Source organism: Gossypium hirsutum, chromosome A12, assembly GCF_007990345.1.
Source record: "Gossypium hirsutum isolate 1008001.06 chromosome A12, Gossypium_hirsutum_v2.1, whole genome shotgun sequence".
NCBI classification, from domain to species: Eukaryota; Viridiplantae; Streptophyta; class Magnoliopsida; order Malvales; family Malvaceae; genus Gossypium; species Gossypium hirsutum.
In genome coordinates, this window is record NC_053435.1 from 85,367,274 (window position 1) to 85,384,495 (window position 17,222).

A 17,222-nucleotide genomic window follows, 5' to 3' on the forward strand; every position below is an offset into this window, starting at 1 on the left:
TTTCTCACAATCACAAAATACTCCATTTACATTTTCATATTCTCTTACTTTTCTTCAAATTTCATTATATCAATTTTATCAATTAACATAAAGTAATTTCCTTTAATTGTTATAGGTTATTTAGTACATTCAATTATTAAATTATTTATTAATCAGGAATATAACTTTATTAGTTTAGTTATATTATTAGGTTAATTCTATTGTTTTGTTTATAGTAAATAAACTAATGTATTAGAGAAATAATAAATTATGTACATTTTAGTTTATTAGTTTAATAAAAATTGTTCTCTTTTTTTTTTTAAGCTGTTTGTTTTTTATCTTTTGTTTTGTTTTGTTTGGCGGCGGTGTTAATTTTGGGCTGGCTATCATCTACCTTTTTCCTTTCCCATCAACCTTTTCTTTCTTTATTCTGCTCACTCACTACACATGTATTCTCTATTTTTAGTTTATAGATCTATTTTTTGGATATCTTTGTTGTCTTCACAAGTTGTGACGGATGTATGACGATGCCTATTGTTCGTTAAAACTCCACCGGGCACCAATAGTTTTTCTTGGAAAGTGGGTGACTCTTCGTCAACTTTTTTAATTTGTTTCTGGTTTGAGACTTTTTCAAAATAATAAATGATTTCACGTGTCGATTTAGATCCGCGTTGTCTTGAGTTTTATATGTTTTTTGTTTATTTTTCCATTGTTTAATAAATCTTCAGTTTTAGAAGTTTTTGTTTGCTATTGTAGCACGTTTTTAGTCTTGCTTGTGCATGTAATTTTAGTTTTACAAGTGATTTTAGAGATGATTTTGTTGTCATTCTCTCTAGTTTGGTGAATGCTCGATTCTTTTTTCGATTTCTGCTCGCCGCTTTGGACCATTCGGGGTTGGTTTCATTATCGTATTAAGTGTTTGTAATCACTTCAGGTATGTCGTGCTTGAGTTGTGATAAAACTAACTGTCAGCGTGTCATAATGTTCTATTAATACTGAGGCTAAAACCTTTGTTGTGTTGATAAAGCTTATCCTTCATCATCTACAAGAAATGTTAAGAAATGTTTACTATTTTTTCTCTCTAAATTGTATAGTTCCATTCTTAATGAATTTACCTTAAAAAAATTATTAGTTTAATAATTCATTATTTTATCCGTTAGACATTTATTGGAAAAACATTTTCTTACAATCTGTGATTATTTTTGGTTTCACGGACAAATCTTCGTACATTGAATTTTTTTTATTTTTTAATTTTGATTAAATTTAAAAATATATATATTTAAGGATTTAGGGTTCCAAAATTTATGGCTTTAGGATTTCTAAGGTTTTAGAATTTTCTAAAAATATTATTATCATAATTATTTAGTATTAGGGTTTATGATTTAGTGCTTTCGTAAATATTTAATGACTAAAATTTAAGGTTTAATATTTATACCTAATTATAAATGAGGGAGGACTGTGAGGGTAATTGCACCCAATTTTATTTGTATGCTAATTGTTTATATATTATTTTATTACTTTATATGTTAATTTTAACAGAAGTTGCAATTAAAAAATCAAATTCAATGTTGTTGCTACGATTGGATTAGAATCACATTTCCATATAATAATTACATAATGGTGTGAAAATTTTGTTAAATTTTGTAAGTTAATTAATATTTACCTAATTATATATATTAAATTATAAAATTAATTAAGACTGCATTTGTTTCACTGAAAATAGTTTCTAGAAAATTATCTTTGAAAAATAAATAGATTCTTTAAAAAAGATTATAATTTTTTTTTGTTTGAATAATTTTGTATAAAATATTTTTTATTATTTTAAAATTATTTTCTAAATTTTAATACAATTCTTTTAGAAATTGACTTTAATGAGGCAAATACACGAATTCAAAGAATTGGTTTGTAATTCAATAAGAAGTAGTTATAGTTTGCATTTTATTATTCTTTTAGAAAAATGATTCTAGGAATCTTCCTTTAATATTAAAGGAAAATAAGGCTTTAGCGACGTTTTTAGCGGAGTATTTGCTCATGTATTAAAGGATTGGTCGCAGCAGTGGTGGTCAATAGCTTGGCCTACGAACTTAACCACTCCATCGAATCATCTCAATTTTAAGGAATGGATGGCGTGGAACTTAGCTCCAAAAGCCTGGCATCATGTTCACAAAGTGCCATGGAAAGTCTTTTTCTCCTTTATTATTTGGCAAATCTTGCTTGCCATAAAATACAAGAATCTTCAAAAACCAAAATGACCACAGTCGAGTGGTCCAACCAACTCCGAGCAAGGCTGTGGAATTTTTGCCATGTCTGAACCCATGTTAACATTTAATCCTATACCCTCGTACATAATATTTTTGTTATTGTTGTTCTCATAAGGGGTCTTTACATCCTTTCAGAAAGATTATTATGTATGAGAAGTGGATGTCTACATTCATTCACTTTGAAAACTTCTAAACTTGTCCTACCAATATCTTAAAACTTATTGAATTTGTTTGTATTTTCAGTAAACTTTTATGTTTTTATCCTGGAAAATATCAATCCCAAATATTTTATCATATTAATGTTTTTGAACCTTGCATAATTTTTTTAGATGGACCTTGGAGTTGGCTCCTTTGTGCTAATGAATGCAGTTACTTAACGGCAAGCACGAAACATCAAATCATCAATGTGAGTCGTTATATTTTCCAGATGCTGGTGTTAATTTGTCATGTATATTGCTTACCATTGTAAATTCTTTCTCTATAATTTTGGCATCACAATTTTCTTTTGTGCATGCAGCATATCTAAATTTGGTATGCAGTATATAGATGTATATTGTTTCAGATCTATGTTCCACTAACTTTTCAAAATGCTTCCTAAGGAGTTGGTGGAAGGCAGCCTTTAAATCTGCAACTCCGCTACTACTGTTAGGATTTGCTAGACTTGCTTCTACATTGAGTCTAGACTATCAGGTAGAATATATTTCTTTGCGCTGGACTTTTTGCAATAATAGTTGTTTGCAATGGAATAGGATAAGTTGTGTACTATATCTACTTACTAATATAAAACAAATGGAACTCTGGGAGATGTCTAAAATAATGCTCTAAACTAGTTTGTACTCAAAAGCATTTTGCATAATAAGCATAGAATTTATACAGACTGGTTTTAGTTAAATGACGCCTTTCTTAATGTTGGTAGTTCAACATTTTAGCTGTTGATGATTGATGATCAATACTTTTTCTCGTTTAATGGAATTTCTCCCTTGTAGGTACTTGTGGGGGAATATGGAGTCAACTGGAATATGGAATTCAACATTTTGGCATTATTTTCTCACCAAGTTGAATTATGTTTTAGAAATTCTAATACTTTGTGTGTCTGTGTGTGTATGTTTTTTTTATGTATTAAATTACATATTGAATCAATGTTTATGTATTAAATTTAAATTCATTAATTTTTATATTTAGTTTTGAAGTTTAAATTTTAATGGAAAATTTAATTTAATTAATATTTTTTATTTATCCTTAAAAGTATATAGTTTAAAGTTCAAATTTCAAAAATTAAACATAATATAATATTTAACATAGAAATAAATATTATTTAATTAAAATAAAATAATTTTTTTAAGATCATTATTTTTAGCGGCGTTTGTGAGAAAAGTGCCGCTAAAGGTCATGATCTTTAGCGACGTTTGTGAAAAAAGCGCCGCTAAAGGTCATGGTCTTTAGCAGCGTTTGCGAAAAAAGCGCCCCTAATTTTTGCGGCGTTGCATATAGCGACGTTTTTTACGGCGCTTGGGAAAGCGCCGCTAAAGGCAAAAAAAACGCCGCTAAAAGTCTATTTTCTTGTAGTGAATATTATTAGGCACCAAAAGGTCCAGCAAAAGAAACTGGGATATTAGCATCCCCATACCATACAAACAAAAAACAATAGCTTACTCAAAAACAAAAATTAGATTGGACCTAGAAACATCAGCTATGGCCAAACTATTAGCTACACCATAGGTTAATAATAGGGCAATACGAAATCAATTAAATAAGAAATTAACAATGAGACACTGGAAATGATAAATGAAATATACACTTGCTAAGAAGAAGATTCAATATATATATATATTAAAGAAATAAATAACATTGATTGAATCATTATTCCACTTCCACACTTATGAATACACCATAAACATGGGTATTGAGCTAATACAAAGAGTTGATGTTGAAATTGAATTTTGCCTTTAAACATCACTATTTTCAACACTAACCACTTCAAGATAAGAATGGTCAGTTGATTGAGGAGATAATGAGTCCTGATCTCAAACATACATGATAGGCATGCAAAATTCAAGATAGTATTTTAAAAAAAATTCTAGTTGATATTTTCATTAAATTTTGGAGAAGAAATTTAATCCATCAACAAGTTTATGTTTTTTTTAATACAAACCAAATTACTGACTAGAAATCGACATATATGTTTCATTTTCATATACCAGTGTCCAATTAATCCTTACAGTGGTCAACAAGGACCATCCAACTAACTGTATAAGACCCATGAAATATGATAATATGATCAATGACAATATACTTTGAATTCATATAGAAAAATCTATAATCATTCACGAGAAGATCATGGGGAAACCCTTGTCGAAGAGTGGGAAATGTCATCAATCGCCATTATTTCTAACAAGAAAAATGGTAGTGAGTTGGGTTTTTCAAATTAATTTAAAGCAGGGGTAAGTTGAAAAACCATAATGAGAGGAAGAAAATAATGGGAAAAAGAAGGAAGAAGATAACCTAGGTCATTTGAGGAATTGTTACTGTCGAAAAGGGATAAGTGTCGGTGATGGTATTTTGATTTGTAAAACATTTGAGTTTGAAAGAGGAATATGAGAATCGAAGCGTTTTTTTTAAGGAGAGGCTTCAAAAGTTTGTAAAATGACTTACAAGTTTAAAAATATAAGTTATTTTACAAAAAAAAAAGAAAAGAAAAGAAAAGAAAAGAAAAGGGCTAGGGGTTTTCCTTAACTTTGAAAGCATTTTACTTTCATCATCTCTATTTTACATAAACAAACACCGAAAAATAAGAAAAATATTTTCTGTAAAAAAAAATTACTTGAAACAAACACAATCTAATATTATAAAGAGGATGATCATATTATTAAGATATCCGTACACAACTTAACTATGAGAGCATCATTAGTATTAGAGCCATACGTAAATGATGTGGGATTCTTGCATGCATCTTATATGCTTGGTGCTTGTAAATAGGAATCTACATTTATTAGTGCATTGCTAGAGTGATGGAAATTAGAAACACACACTCCATTTACTATGTGGTGAGTACACGATCAAACTAGAAGATGCGGCAATGCAAATAGGTTTACTAGTGGATGGAGGTGTCATTACTAGTGTAATTAAAGAAGAGAGGAGACAATTTGTTGATAGTTGTTGTTAAAGGTGCCAACAATACCAAATTCATATCTCATGGTTGGAAGTTAGAATAAAGTTTTTACCACCTCGATAAAACTACTAAAGAGTAAAGGGAGTAGCACTATTGAGCATTTATATTGGGATTGATTAGGGTATTGATGCCAGATAAATCTCAAAATCTAATTTATTTAAAGTGGTTGCCACTACTACTTGATTTGAAAAAAACTAAGAGGCTCAGTTAGGGATCTATTGTGTTGGCAACCTTGTTTAGGAACATGTGTAGGGTGACAAATCCAAAACATATTAAAATTAGTGGATATCTACTCCTCCTATAATTGTGGGTGTGATATTTGTGGTGCCCTAAACCCAGCCAGGACGGTCCGACTCAAATTTTGAATATCACATTAGCTGCTGAAGTGACTCTTCGTCAAACCACCACAAAACACACCAACTGACCAATCACATTACACAATTCATCACAGAATATTTAATAAAAACCTGATATCATGCTTCTGTTGCGCTACTCTGATCAACAATCAACAATAAAACTAATTCACAAATTAATATTTAACAGACAATTACCTTGAAAACTTTAGTTAAACATACATGCATGGAATAGAGTATTTTTAAAAGGTTATATTTGTAAGGACTTGTAAAATTATTTAGTTTAAAAACATATAATTAGATTTAAAACATAATATATAGTAATATGTTGGGAAAAATTCCATTTCACAAAGTTTAACAATAGTATTGTAGGATTAAATATATAAGTCTTATTTTGGAAATTTTATTAGAGCATCTCACACAACCTCATAACATTATTAATTAATTAGTTAGCAAACATTTAAAAGTTTACATGACTTGACCAAATTATGTGTTCCATCTTATAACAAGCACATGTTTGTATCCAAATCACACATAAAACATCTAAGACTTACCTCGATGATTAGCAACTCTTCAACCTACACTTACAAGTTAGTCAAATAGTTATTCAAACCAATTATCAGTCAATCACAATCCATCATTCAATGATCTATATAACAGAATGATAAAAGTTTTAAACTAAACAATTAAATAGTCCATAGTGTCCAATTACAACCCGAAAATTATAAGTCTAATATTAAATCCCATAACTTGGCCCCACATTGCCTTCCTCATTGGGTTTGGGAGAGCAACGACATACCCAAATATAACCTCAATTTGGATCACTTGGATAGCTCACTTCCACACCTCCTTGCACGTACTGCAATGTTATAAAAGAGAGGGTGAGCTTATGAAAGCTCAGTGAGTGCTCAAATATATTACAAATAAACACATCAGTAAGTTAAAAGGTGACATACTGTAACGATTCACATATTATTACAGTCTACACAAAGTAGTAAATCGTATGACACAACAGTTCTCATAAAATTAGTAATGCATATATAATAAGTAATTCGTGTAAATGAGCAGATCACATAAATTATCAATTCACATAAAATATCTGTTCATATGAAATAACAATTCATACAATTTAACAGTTCATTGAATATAATAATTCATTCATACCACATCGTAACTCATATATCTCAAAAATTGATAAATTGACATTTTTGTGATTATGAAACTTATAGGGGACTCAATCACCACCTATTAGTGGACTCTATCACCACAAATTGGATAAATGGATCTCCAAAACACACATCAGTTTTGGACTCAAAGAGCCTTACGCTGTCTTCGATATAAATGTAGCAAAAATGCTCACACTTTCCAAACACATCACGCTATCTATGGTGAATAGAGCTATGCTAGACATTCTTTTATCTCTCCAACGCATCTTCGGGCCACAATGCCTATCACAATAAAAATGGGTGAGTACTCACAATCCTATAGCATGCCAACTATATCCAATTGTTCCATAAGGTTATAATGCCAAAATATCTCTTTAACACATTCACAATATTCAGTATAATAGGGCTCGCAATTAAGCAGAGCTCGCACATTATAACACAGTTCGCAATTCACAATTCGCAGTTGAGTATAGTTCGCAAATAGTATCACTTTTATGCAACATATATTGCACACATAGCACGTTCACATATCACTCATGATTTAGCTCACATAAATTATTGTTCGCGTAATTTATTTAGCATAGGGCACGCAATACCTTAGCTTACATGCAATGCAACTCAAAATGTCACAATATACAGTTTGACAAATTAATGCAGTTTGCCATATTAATACAGGTTACCAAATTAACACAGTTCGCCGTAATAATATAATTCGTCAAATTAACATAGTTCACAATATAATACAATACACAAATATAATTGGCTCGCAATATCATAAATCTCATAATTCACTTACGGATTCGTGCATGCATAAATACGCATTATCGATAAAAGTCGCATGTTATAAGAGTCTACATTATATTATTTATTCATATATCCGGTCATAAATATTACAAAATCATATATAAAATCATATACAAATATTTATTTTTATATGTATACATATTTATTTAATGACTTTTGTCACTTCAAATTTTAAACATACATTAAAAGTCTCATAAATTTATATATTATATAAAATCATTCTCGTAATTATATATATACTAAACCATGCACATATATATTATATTATATATATAATAGTAAAATCCATTAATATATTATGTAAAATAAAGACATGCATATATAATATATAAGATAAAGTTATACATATATTTACGTGTATATATATTACAACCCACATATATATAATATAAGACGCATATATATTACTTATATAGCACCAAAGCACGCATATATACATGTATATGTTTAACACCAACATACCCCACTCATATATATTATATATGACTCCAATCTCACGCATATATATATTACCAACTCCCCCATTTATATATTATATATATAACACTCAATATATATATATGCTGTATACAAAATAAAGCCCATGTATATATTATAAGTTTATGTATTTTCCACTATTAAAATCGCACAGAGTATATATATTGAACGATTCAATCAAAATTATAAGGATTTGCACAATGAAGAAGTCAAGGTTCACATATCAATTAAGCAGGGGATTCACATATGTTCCCTTAACTTGTGTATTGGATTTTAAATGTAGTATATCAAATCACTCATTTTAGTCAATACCTTTAGCACAATAACATTAAACTAACTTTTATTATCCTTTTACATTGATCGTGAAACTTCCTGATGAATCCGAAACTTTGCATACATATTAATTACAATATAAAATCATTATTAGCGGCATTAAACTAAAAAAAATTAGTAAAATCACCACTCTAAGCTCACTTTTCTAATACAAAAAATTTAACTAGTTGCTGAAATATGTGTTTTACCACTCAAACTTTATCTCTAAGCCTTAATTTTAATTCTAATATTCTTAAATATAATCTAATTACATATCCAAACCATCAATTTCATCCAATTTTACTGATCTAATTTTTCCAAAAATTCAAGTTTGTATGAACACACAAAAGGTGAAAATTCAAAATTCATTAAAGTTGGATATCGATCTTTCAAATTGAGTTTAAATACCTTCTATTTAGTTAAAAAAAGATTAGAAATCAATAAAAAACAACACATTTACTCATTATTTCGAATTTCACCATTGTTGAACCGAAATTTAATTAAAAATGTTTAAATATTAAAAACTTTCAACACACTTGATTAAATTTTGAATTAGAAAAACAGTCTTAATCTAGTCATAATAAGTCAAGATGTTACCTTAATTTGAAGAAAACAACATGTCGATCTAATTCGAAGTTGAATGTGAGAATAACAATGACGAATTTGTTGAGGATTTAATGATTTTTTTCTTTAAAATTAAAAGGTGTTGAGGTGTTTGGATAGCTAGAAAATCACGAAGGATGAGTTAATTTTGAGAGAAAATATCATATTTGAATTTGGAAAGAAAATTTAAATGAGAAGCTAAATAGGAGGGAAGGGACGCGGGGGGTTTTAAAGAAGGAAGAAGATGAGCAGATTTTTTTAAAATTAAGGGGAAATTTCCTCTTAAAAATTTACAATTTTATCTTATTTTTCAAATCAATCCTTAGTTTAATTAAAACACATTTTTCTCAATTATTTTCAAACCTGATTTTATTTTTAAAATCCCTTTTAACCAAATTAATTCTCAAACACTTAATTTTAATATCTTAACCTAAAATTATTAATTCTATTTATTTTAATATTTATTTAATTAACTTCTAATTATTTTAATGATCTAACTTAATTACGATTTCTAGTTCACTAATCCTCGATTTACTATCCCGATTCTACTAGCTCACTTTTCGAGATGTGACAATATTACGTACCATTTTTATGTTTATATATTAAGTTTCCTTTCCAAATTCCTCTTATAATAAGACAATAATTATTTATTAATATAGTTAGTATATTCTTTTTTTTCATAATTTAATGTTAAGGAAAAAAAACATGTCACACCCCAGAATTGGCGAATCCAATTGAGAGTGAGATAATGCATGTTAATTCTGTTTTGGCGTACTATGATAGCATGATCTGCCCCTTGGTTAGTTGGTTGGCGAGATAGAGTTTTGGCACATACTAACAAAGAATTTACTTGTTGACAGTACCTAAGGATTTAATTTTATGGTGCCTTCAAGTGAAGAAAGACTTCCTTTGAGAACAATTATGCCTAAGGAATAGTACACCTGAATTGTATAAATACTGTTCAAGTAGATATTGTATCGGGTTTAGTTTGGAGTTGTTGAGATTCTGCAGCAACAGAAGCAAAGATAAAAGTAAAGAACAATATAGCAAGATGTATGAAAGATTACTTGTACACTAAAACAAGCCAACTAAACACATCATCACGGCAGCATGGTTGGCCACTCCTTAACATGAGTCAATTGGATTGATTTGACCCTCCTAGTGATTGGTCAACAACAAGGTGAACCTTTTCCAGATTTTCTTTTACCTACCCTGGATTTGGTAGGAAATTGGGGGGGGGGACCGAGAATATATTTATGAGAGGGGGATCTTTTAGATGGTTTTTCTTAATGATCAGGTTCTTCTTTCTAACCTCAACACTTTCTTCTTTTTTGTTAAGATTGAACTAAGATATCGTATAATGAATGGATGATTCAACCTTCTGGTAAGTCTTATAACCCTGTATGTTACGATTTTTGTTGGGTAAGGATGTTAAAAAGGTGTAAGAACAGTAAGGTATGAGTGGAAAACCCTATATGAGGGTTGCATGTGATTGAAATGCTAGTAAAATGTCTGCAATAGGGATTCTAATGAAAATCTTATTATCTTTTAAATAGTTACTGTCGAAACCATTTTCAAATCGAGTTTTGGAAAATGGGAATCGATTTTGAAAAAACGAAAACGGGAGTCGCCACCAATCTTTTTAGGTGTGATTGGATCACCTTTAAAACATTTTGTTTTAAAATCATTAGTTCTGGTCCGCGAGATGAAAGAATGGGTTCGGGAGTCGGTTACGTATGAGGAAGGGTTAGCACCCTCGTAACGCCCAAAAATTGGTACCTAATTGATTATCAAATGTCTTTAATGTCGGAAATTTAAAAATTTTAAGATATAATCCTCTTTAAAGTATTTGAAAATTTGGGTTTACTTGTATCAAAGTATTGACTATAGGTTAGCCCTTAGAAATCTCTATCTCAAAACAGCAAAATGTTACATCCAGTAAGTTAGGACATATCACTTTGCAATTCCAAGACAGTTACTTATATTTCGAAATCCTTTAAAAACTTTAGAAGGGTACTTGACTATTTGAACTTAACGAGAAAAGTTGCAACCCAATAAGTTAGGGCTCTACTTTTTCGAACTTTCCAAACACCAAGTATTGCCTTTATAATTTTTTGAAAATTTTGGAGCCTTGTCTTTTTAAAGATGATGCATGGAAAATCGTATTACATTATAAATCATAATAATATATTATTGCACTAGGTAGATAAAAAATGAATATTATGATATAAATATAATACATACGAGGCAAAAAAATGCAAACAAAGATATATGTATAACATGTATTGAAAATGAATAAACAAAGTATATAAACACACGAAATAATATTTAAATGATGCATGATAAAAACATAAATCAAATAATGTATGATATACAAATAAAAGAAATATAGTGCATATTATAATAAAAATAGACTTAACACATACATGATACATACAATATAAAAAATATGAAGAGAAACTAATATATATAAAAAAAGTAATTGTTTGCTAACAAAATATACATACAATAAAAAAACAAGACATTTCATAACCATTTTAAAATAGTATTTAATAGATAATATAATAAAAAGAATAATAATTATATGATAATATATTGGTTTAGAAGTATGTAAGAGATTTCATAATATAACAATATTAGTTAAAAAATAAAATAAAATATAGTACATAAATAAATAATTAATAAAAATATGTATATAGTGTGGGTTAAAAATATGATTTAATAATAATGCTTTACATTTTTAGAATAATATATATAAAATAATATAATTTGCGATACATGATATACATAATATATATATATATAAAAACAATAAATAATGTGAAAATAAAACATAATAAGGATTATATAATGAAATGTAATATAAACATATAAGAAAAATAATAGATATAAAGTAACATATAAAACAATATATATATAAGTAATAAATATAATATATGTGAAAAGATGTAAAATAATAATTTAAGGAAAATAATATATATAATAAGTAATAATAATATATAATTAAAAATAATACTCATAATAAAACAATTTTATAATATATAATATAAAAGTAAAATTAAAATAAACAAATAATACAATATATATAATAATATAATAAATATAGGACTAAATTTGATGTTTAACAAAATTATGGGGCAAATTCACAGAGCTAAAACTGAATTAAGACCCAATTTGAAACATTCGCGAAATCAAAGGGAGTCATTGGGCAGATAGCCCTATTCCCAAAACGTCACCGTTTCCCCTAATACGATTGTAAATCATTGGGAGGGTCGAATTGAAACAGAAGTAAAATATTAATACCAAATAAACAAATAAATAAAATGAAATTAAAAGTATAAAAATTGCAAGAGGACCAATTGGGCAATTAGCCCAATTCTCAAAAATGCGCGGACCCTCCCCGGGTAATCGGGTCGACGCGCGGATCCTATAGTTGTAAAACGACACCGTTTTAAATAGACTATATAAGTCAAATTTCACCCCCTAAAAATCATTTTAATATCCGTTTTTTAAAAAAAAGGAAAAAAAATCCTCTGGAAGAGGATTTGGGGGCTGATCCCGGAGCTGCTGAGCCTCTGTCCAGGGGTCTCCTCACGCGCTCACGCGCCGCCCTGTACGGTGGTCTGAGGGTTAAAATCCTCGTCCTTCCACAGGTAATCTCTTCCCATTTTTAAAAGCTACTATTTTTGCTAAAAATAATGTACATACATGCATATGTTCTAAAAAAACACACAGTTAAATCACCTTTTCTTTGAAACCGCTTGTATTCTCTTTTTATTTCTGTATGAGTATCTGTGTGTGTGTGTCGTTACAAGAGTTACAAAGGCTTTTTTATAGCCTACTGATTTATTACATAAGGAAAGAAATCTCTGATTTCTTGTCTATGGTATCTTTGACTGATATGCTGAGATTCTTTTAGTTTCCTTTTCTTGCTCTTCGTATCTGCTGTGTTTCCTTTTCTTGCAGATATCCCAACGATCTCGGCGTTAACGGTGGTGCCAAGGCTAGAAGGGAGGCATGAGATTGCGGTGCTTGGACGGTCACGCGAGGGACGGACGCATTGATAGCGCGTCAGTATGCATTGATGGCCTCAATCTGGGGAGTTGTACCGACACCCCCGAAGCTTCCAGAAACTGTTGCGGCGCGAGGGGAAAGAGCTAGGGTTGAAAACCCTAGCTGATAATTTTGGGTTTTATGGGCCTCTGTTATTCAGGTCCAGTTTAGGTCTGGGCCTTGGGTATATTTGAGCTAAGGTTGTAATTGTAATGGGTCAAGGGTGTAAACGGGTTAAGGGATAGTTTAAATGGTATTTGGGCTACCGAGTGTAGGTTTTAACTTTTGTGCTGTAAAGGGACTGTTTAACAAATAAACATTTATTCATTTTAATTTTGGTTTTGGATTCCAAGGCCCGGTCAAATTTGGGTTATTACAGTTACTCTTGTTGGTTTGGGATGAAAATTTGAAACAGAAGCTTTAGGTCGAGGTTAAAGTGAGTCTCTAGTGAGCCTCTAGACCTGCCTCCTACGCATAATAATATCATGACCCTTGTATGATTATCGTACACTTAGAAAGATGTCTTCTTAAGAAACTGTAGTATGTATGCTTGTTTGTGTGATTACTTGTGAATCATCTGTACGTATATATTGACATGTATATTGCACTGCATGATAATAACGATGTGTGGTAATCGTATATAAAAAATTATGCATTAAAAAATAAGGTCTGGCTGATAGTATGAATGAAATTTGTATAAAAATGTTTATTATGTCATTTGAGTGATGGATGACAATGTATGTTGGCAGTAAAGGGGGTTTAGGCGAAGTGTCAAAAAAATATATGATACGATAACGGATCCCCGAGGTGGTACCTTGATGACATCCATCGGGACAGTAAACACGAAGGCTAGTATGATGAAATGTAGTTTATCGAGACCATAAACACGAGATCCACCGGGATAGTAAATACGAGAAAAGGCTAGTGTGATAATTATGTGGAAAGACTATGGCCATGGCATATTCTGGAAATGGCGGATGAGCTGTATTTGTCTTCTAGGGTTGCTGTGTGTCCTTGGGGTGATGATGGGCAAGCCTCAATGATGTTGAGTTTAGGAAAATCCATATCGCTAAACATGACAGGTTTCCTAGAAAGCCTTTGTGGCATATTATTTATAAAGCCTTTGTGGTGAACTATCTGTAAAACCCTTGTGGTGAATTCTCTGAAAAAGCTTTCGTGGCGTATTATTCAGAAAGCTCCAGCAGGAGAGTAATTTAAGGGTACTTGTGGCAAGTTTTCTGGAAGGTTTGCATTATTGAATCCTGCAATGTCTAATTGACGAGTTGTGAATCCGCTTTCATGGTGATATCTGGCTATGACCTTGAGGTATTTTCTAAAAGAATTCTCGGTAGTATGCCGATTATTGAACCCACCATTGTGACTGACTAGGACAGAAAGCTTCATGCACTTGGAACCATGAGTGGTGTAAGTGTTCTCCAAAAACTGGATATTCTCTTGTATGTGTCGAAGTCATTTTAGTTTTTTTTAGATGATCAAGAATATTATGTTCCTTGAAATGGGATCATCTTTTGAATATACCCAAAGATACATTGTACCTGGTATTCTGATAGCCCCCAGTGCTAGTATAGGAATTCGTCAAGAGTAGTGTCAGCATGAGAGTTTCATCCAACTTCTATCTTCAAAATAGGTGTGGAATAAGATCAATTATAAATTTTGTAGTTTGTGATCTGCCAATCTAGTGGAGCATTTACAAGGTGGTCAAATTGGAGGTTGGCACATAATTATCCGTCAGGAATTAGAAAATTATCCTCAAAAGTTTAAAAGAAAGTATAAAATTATTAATTTAAGGGAAACTTAATGACATCGATTAAAGGTAATAATGTTTAAGGTTCACTAAGTTCTATTGAACTTACAGACGTTTATTTGTAATGCAGGTTTTTGAGTTGAACCAACCTGCCCGAAGGGACCAAGCCAGAAATGCACAGAGGTGGCTGATCGTAGCGCGATGTTATACATACAGAGGAACTTTTTAGAAACATGTTTTCAAATGACAAATAGTAATACAAACTACGAGTATGTCTAACTTATCAAACATTTATGTTGTAAGGCTTTATACTACCTTTGAGAGTTTGTGACAAACGATAAATGGTTCATTCAAACTTTTTGTCTTAAAAAGGATTTTAAATAAATAAAAGGTACATTCAGCATGGTTTTCAAAAATTGTAAAAATTTTTTAATTATGAAGGTATTGTGGTATCTTATATTCAGATTCAGTAAATCGGGTCGGGTATAAGGTGTTACAAAACTTTTTTTAAACTAGTGGAACTGTAAAAAGAATCATATGGGCATTCCAAATGAGTTTGAATACATATTAAGGTAAGCTAAACCAACAATCACTCAACTTTGATAAAATAACAAAATAATCACTAAACTTTCAACGTAGTTACTAAACTTTACAAAAGTAACAGACTAGTCATTAACGTTATTGAAAAGTGACAAATCAGTCACCCACTAACATTTTCTGTTATAGGCCTAACGAGATAGGTGACGTGGCCTGTTAACTAGCTGGCATGGCCAGTTAACTAGCCACATTGGAAACCCAATTTAAGAACCAAACAAAATAGTAAAAGAAAAATAAGAGAATAAATAGAGATGTTGAAACAAGAAAAACCATAAAAGATTCAAACTTTTTCTTCCTCATCGTTTATTTTACCCCTCTCAACTTTTCTTATCATTCAAACCATTAAGACTCTATGGATAAGTTTCTCACTATCCTTGTGAATGATGGTAAAGCTATGTCTGATGCTTGTTAGTTGTGTTTCATTTATTCTTTTTTAACTTTACTGTGAAGAATCTATTTTGGAATGTAGTTGAGGTAGGTAGTGCAGGTTTTTTTTACTATCTATAAGAGATTTAGTACGTTTACATATTCCAACCATCATATGTATGTTGGAAACGTGAATTAGTAGAGTTTTATATGATAATATGATAAGCCATATTAGATTTTCTAAATGGATAATTGTTGATGGAATTGACTTTGCAGGTGTGATTGGCTTCTTTGGAATGAGAGTGATATGGATGTGTGTTGTCTAGATGTGATACCTCAAGCTATTACATCAAAAATCACTTGGAATAATTTTCAGCTAGTCCTAAAAAACTTTACACCTCTATGACATTCCTCAGACTTTTCCAGTTCACAATTGCTGAAATTTTATTTAGATAAACTCAGATACCTTTAGCTGATATCACGTGGCCAAAAAATCCCACTTCTCGTAGCCATAACTCACATTTTTTTAAATTTTACATATAATTGTTTCTCTCGCAAGGTTTGTGGCACAGTTCTTAGATCTAATCATGATCATTTTCATTCTTCGAGTAAATCAAAATATCATCTATGAACACAATAACAAATCTATCCAAATACGATTGGAAAATTCTATTCACTAGATCCATAAATGTGGCAGAGGCATTATTTAGCCCAAATGATATTACCAGAAATTCATAATATTTGTATCGATTTTGGAAAGCGGTTTTTGACACATTTTGCTCTTTGAGTTTGAGTTGATAATAACTCGATTGAAGATCTATCATAAAAAACACGGTTGCTCTATTCAGCTGATCAAACTAATCATCAATACGTGGAAGTGGATACTTGTTCTTTATGGTCACTTTATTCAGTTTTCAGTAATCAATACACAATCTCAGGGTTCTGTTTTTCTTTTTCACAAATAACACTGGAGCATCCCAAGGTGATACATTCGATCAAACAAATCCTCGGTCTAACAATCCTTACAATTGTGCCTTCAAGTCTTTCAATTCCGTTAGAGTCATTTTATACGATTCAATAGAGATCAGAGTAGTTCTTGGTGTTATATCAATAACAATTTGAACTTCTGTCTCAAGTAGTAACCCTGACATTTTTTTAGGAAACACATCAGTGAATTCTTGAACTGTCGAAACTTGTTCTACTTTTTACTCCGGCACTCTAGTATCCAAAATATAGGATAGATACACTTCACAACCTTTTTCTTAGTTCTCAAGTAGACATTACTGATAATATATTGGTCAAACAATCAGATCTGTC

General features: G+C 30.5%; 1 long non-coding RNA gene across 1 annotated transcript; it reads left to right on the plus strand.

Moving 5' to 3' along the window:
- The first annotated feature begins 1,998 nt into the window (after positions 1-1,998).
- Positions 1,999-3,315, plus strand: LOC121210932 (uncharacterized). Its single transcript, XR_005906208.1, has 3 exons — positions 1,999-2,646; positions 2,840-2,930; positions 3,227-3,315. It is a non-coding gene; the product is annotated as an uncharacterized lncRNA (long non-coding RNA).
- Positions 3,316-17,222: the final 13,907 nt, after the last annotated feature.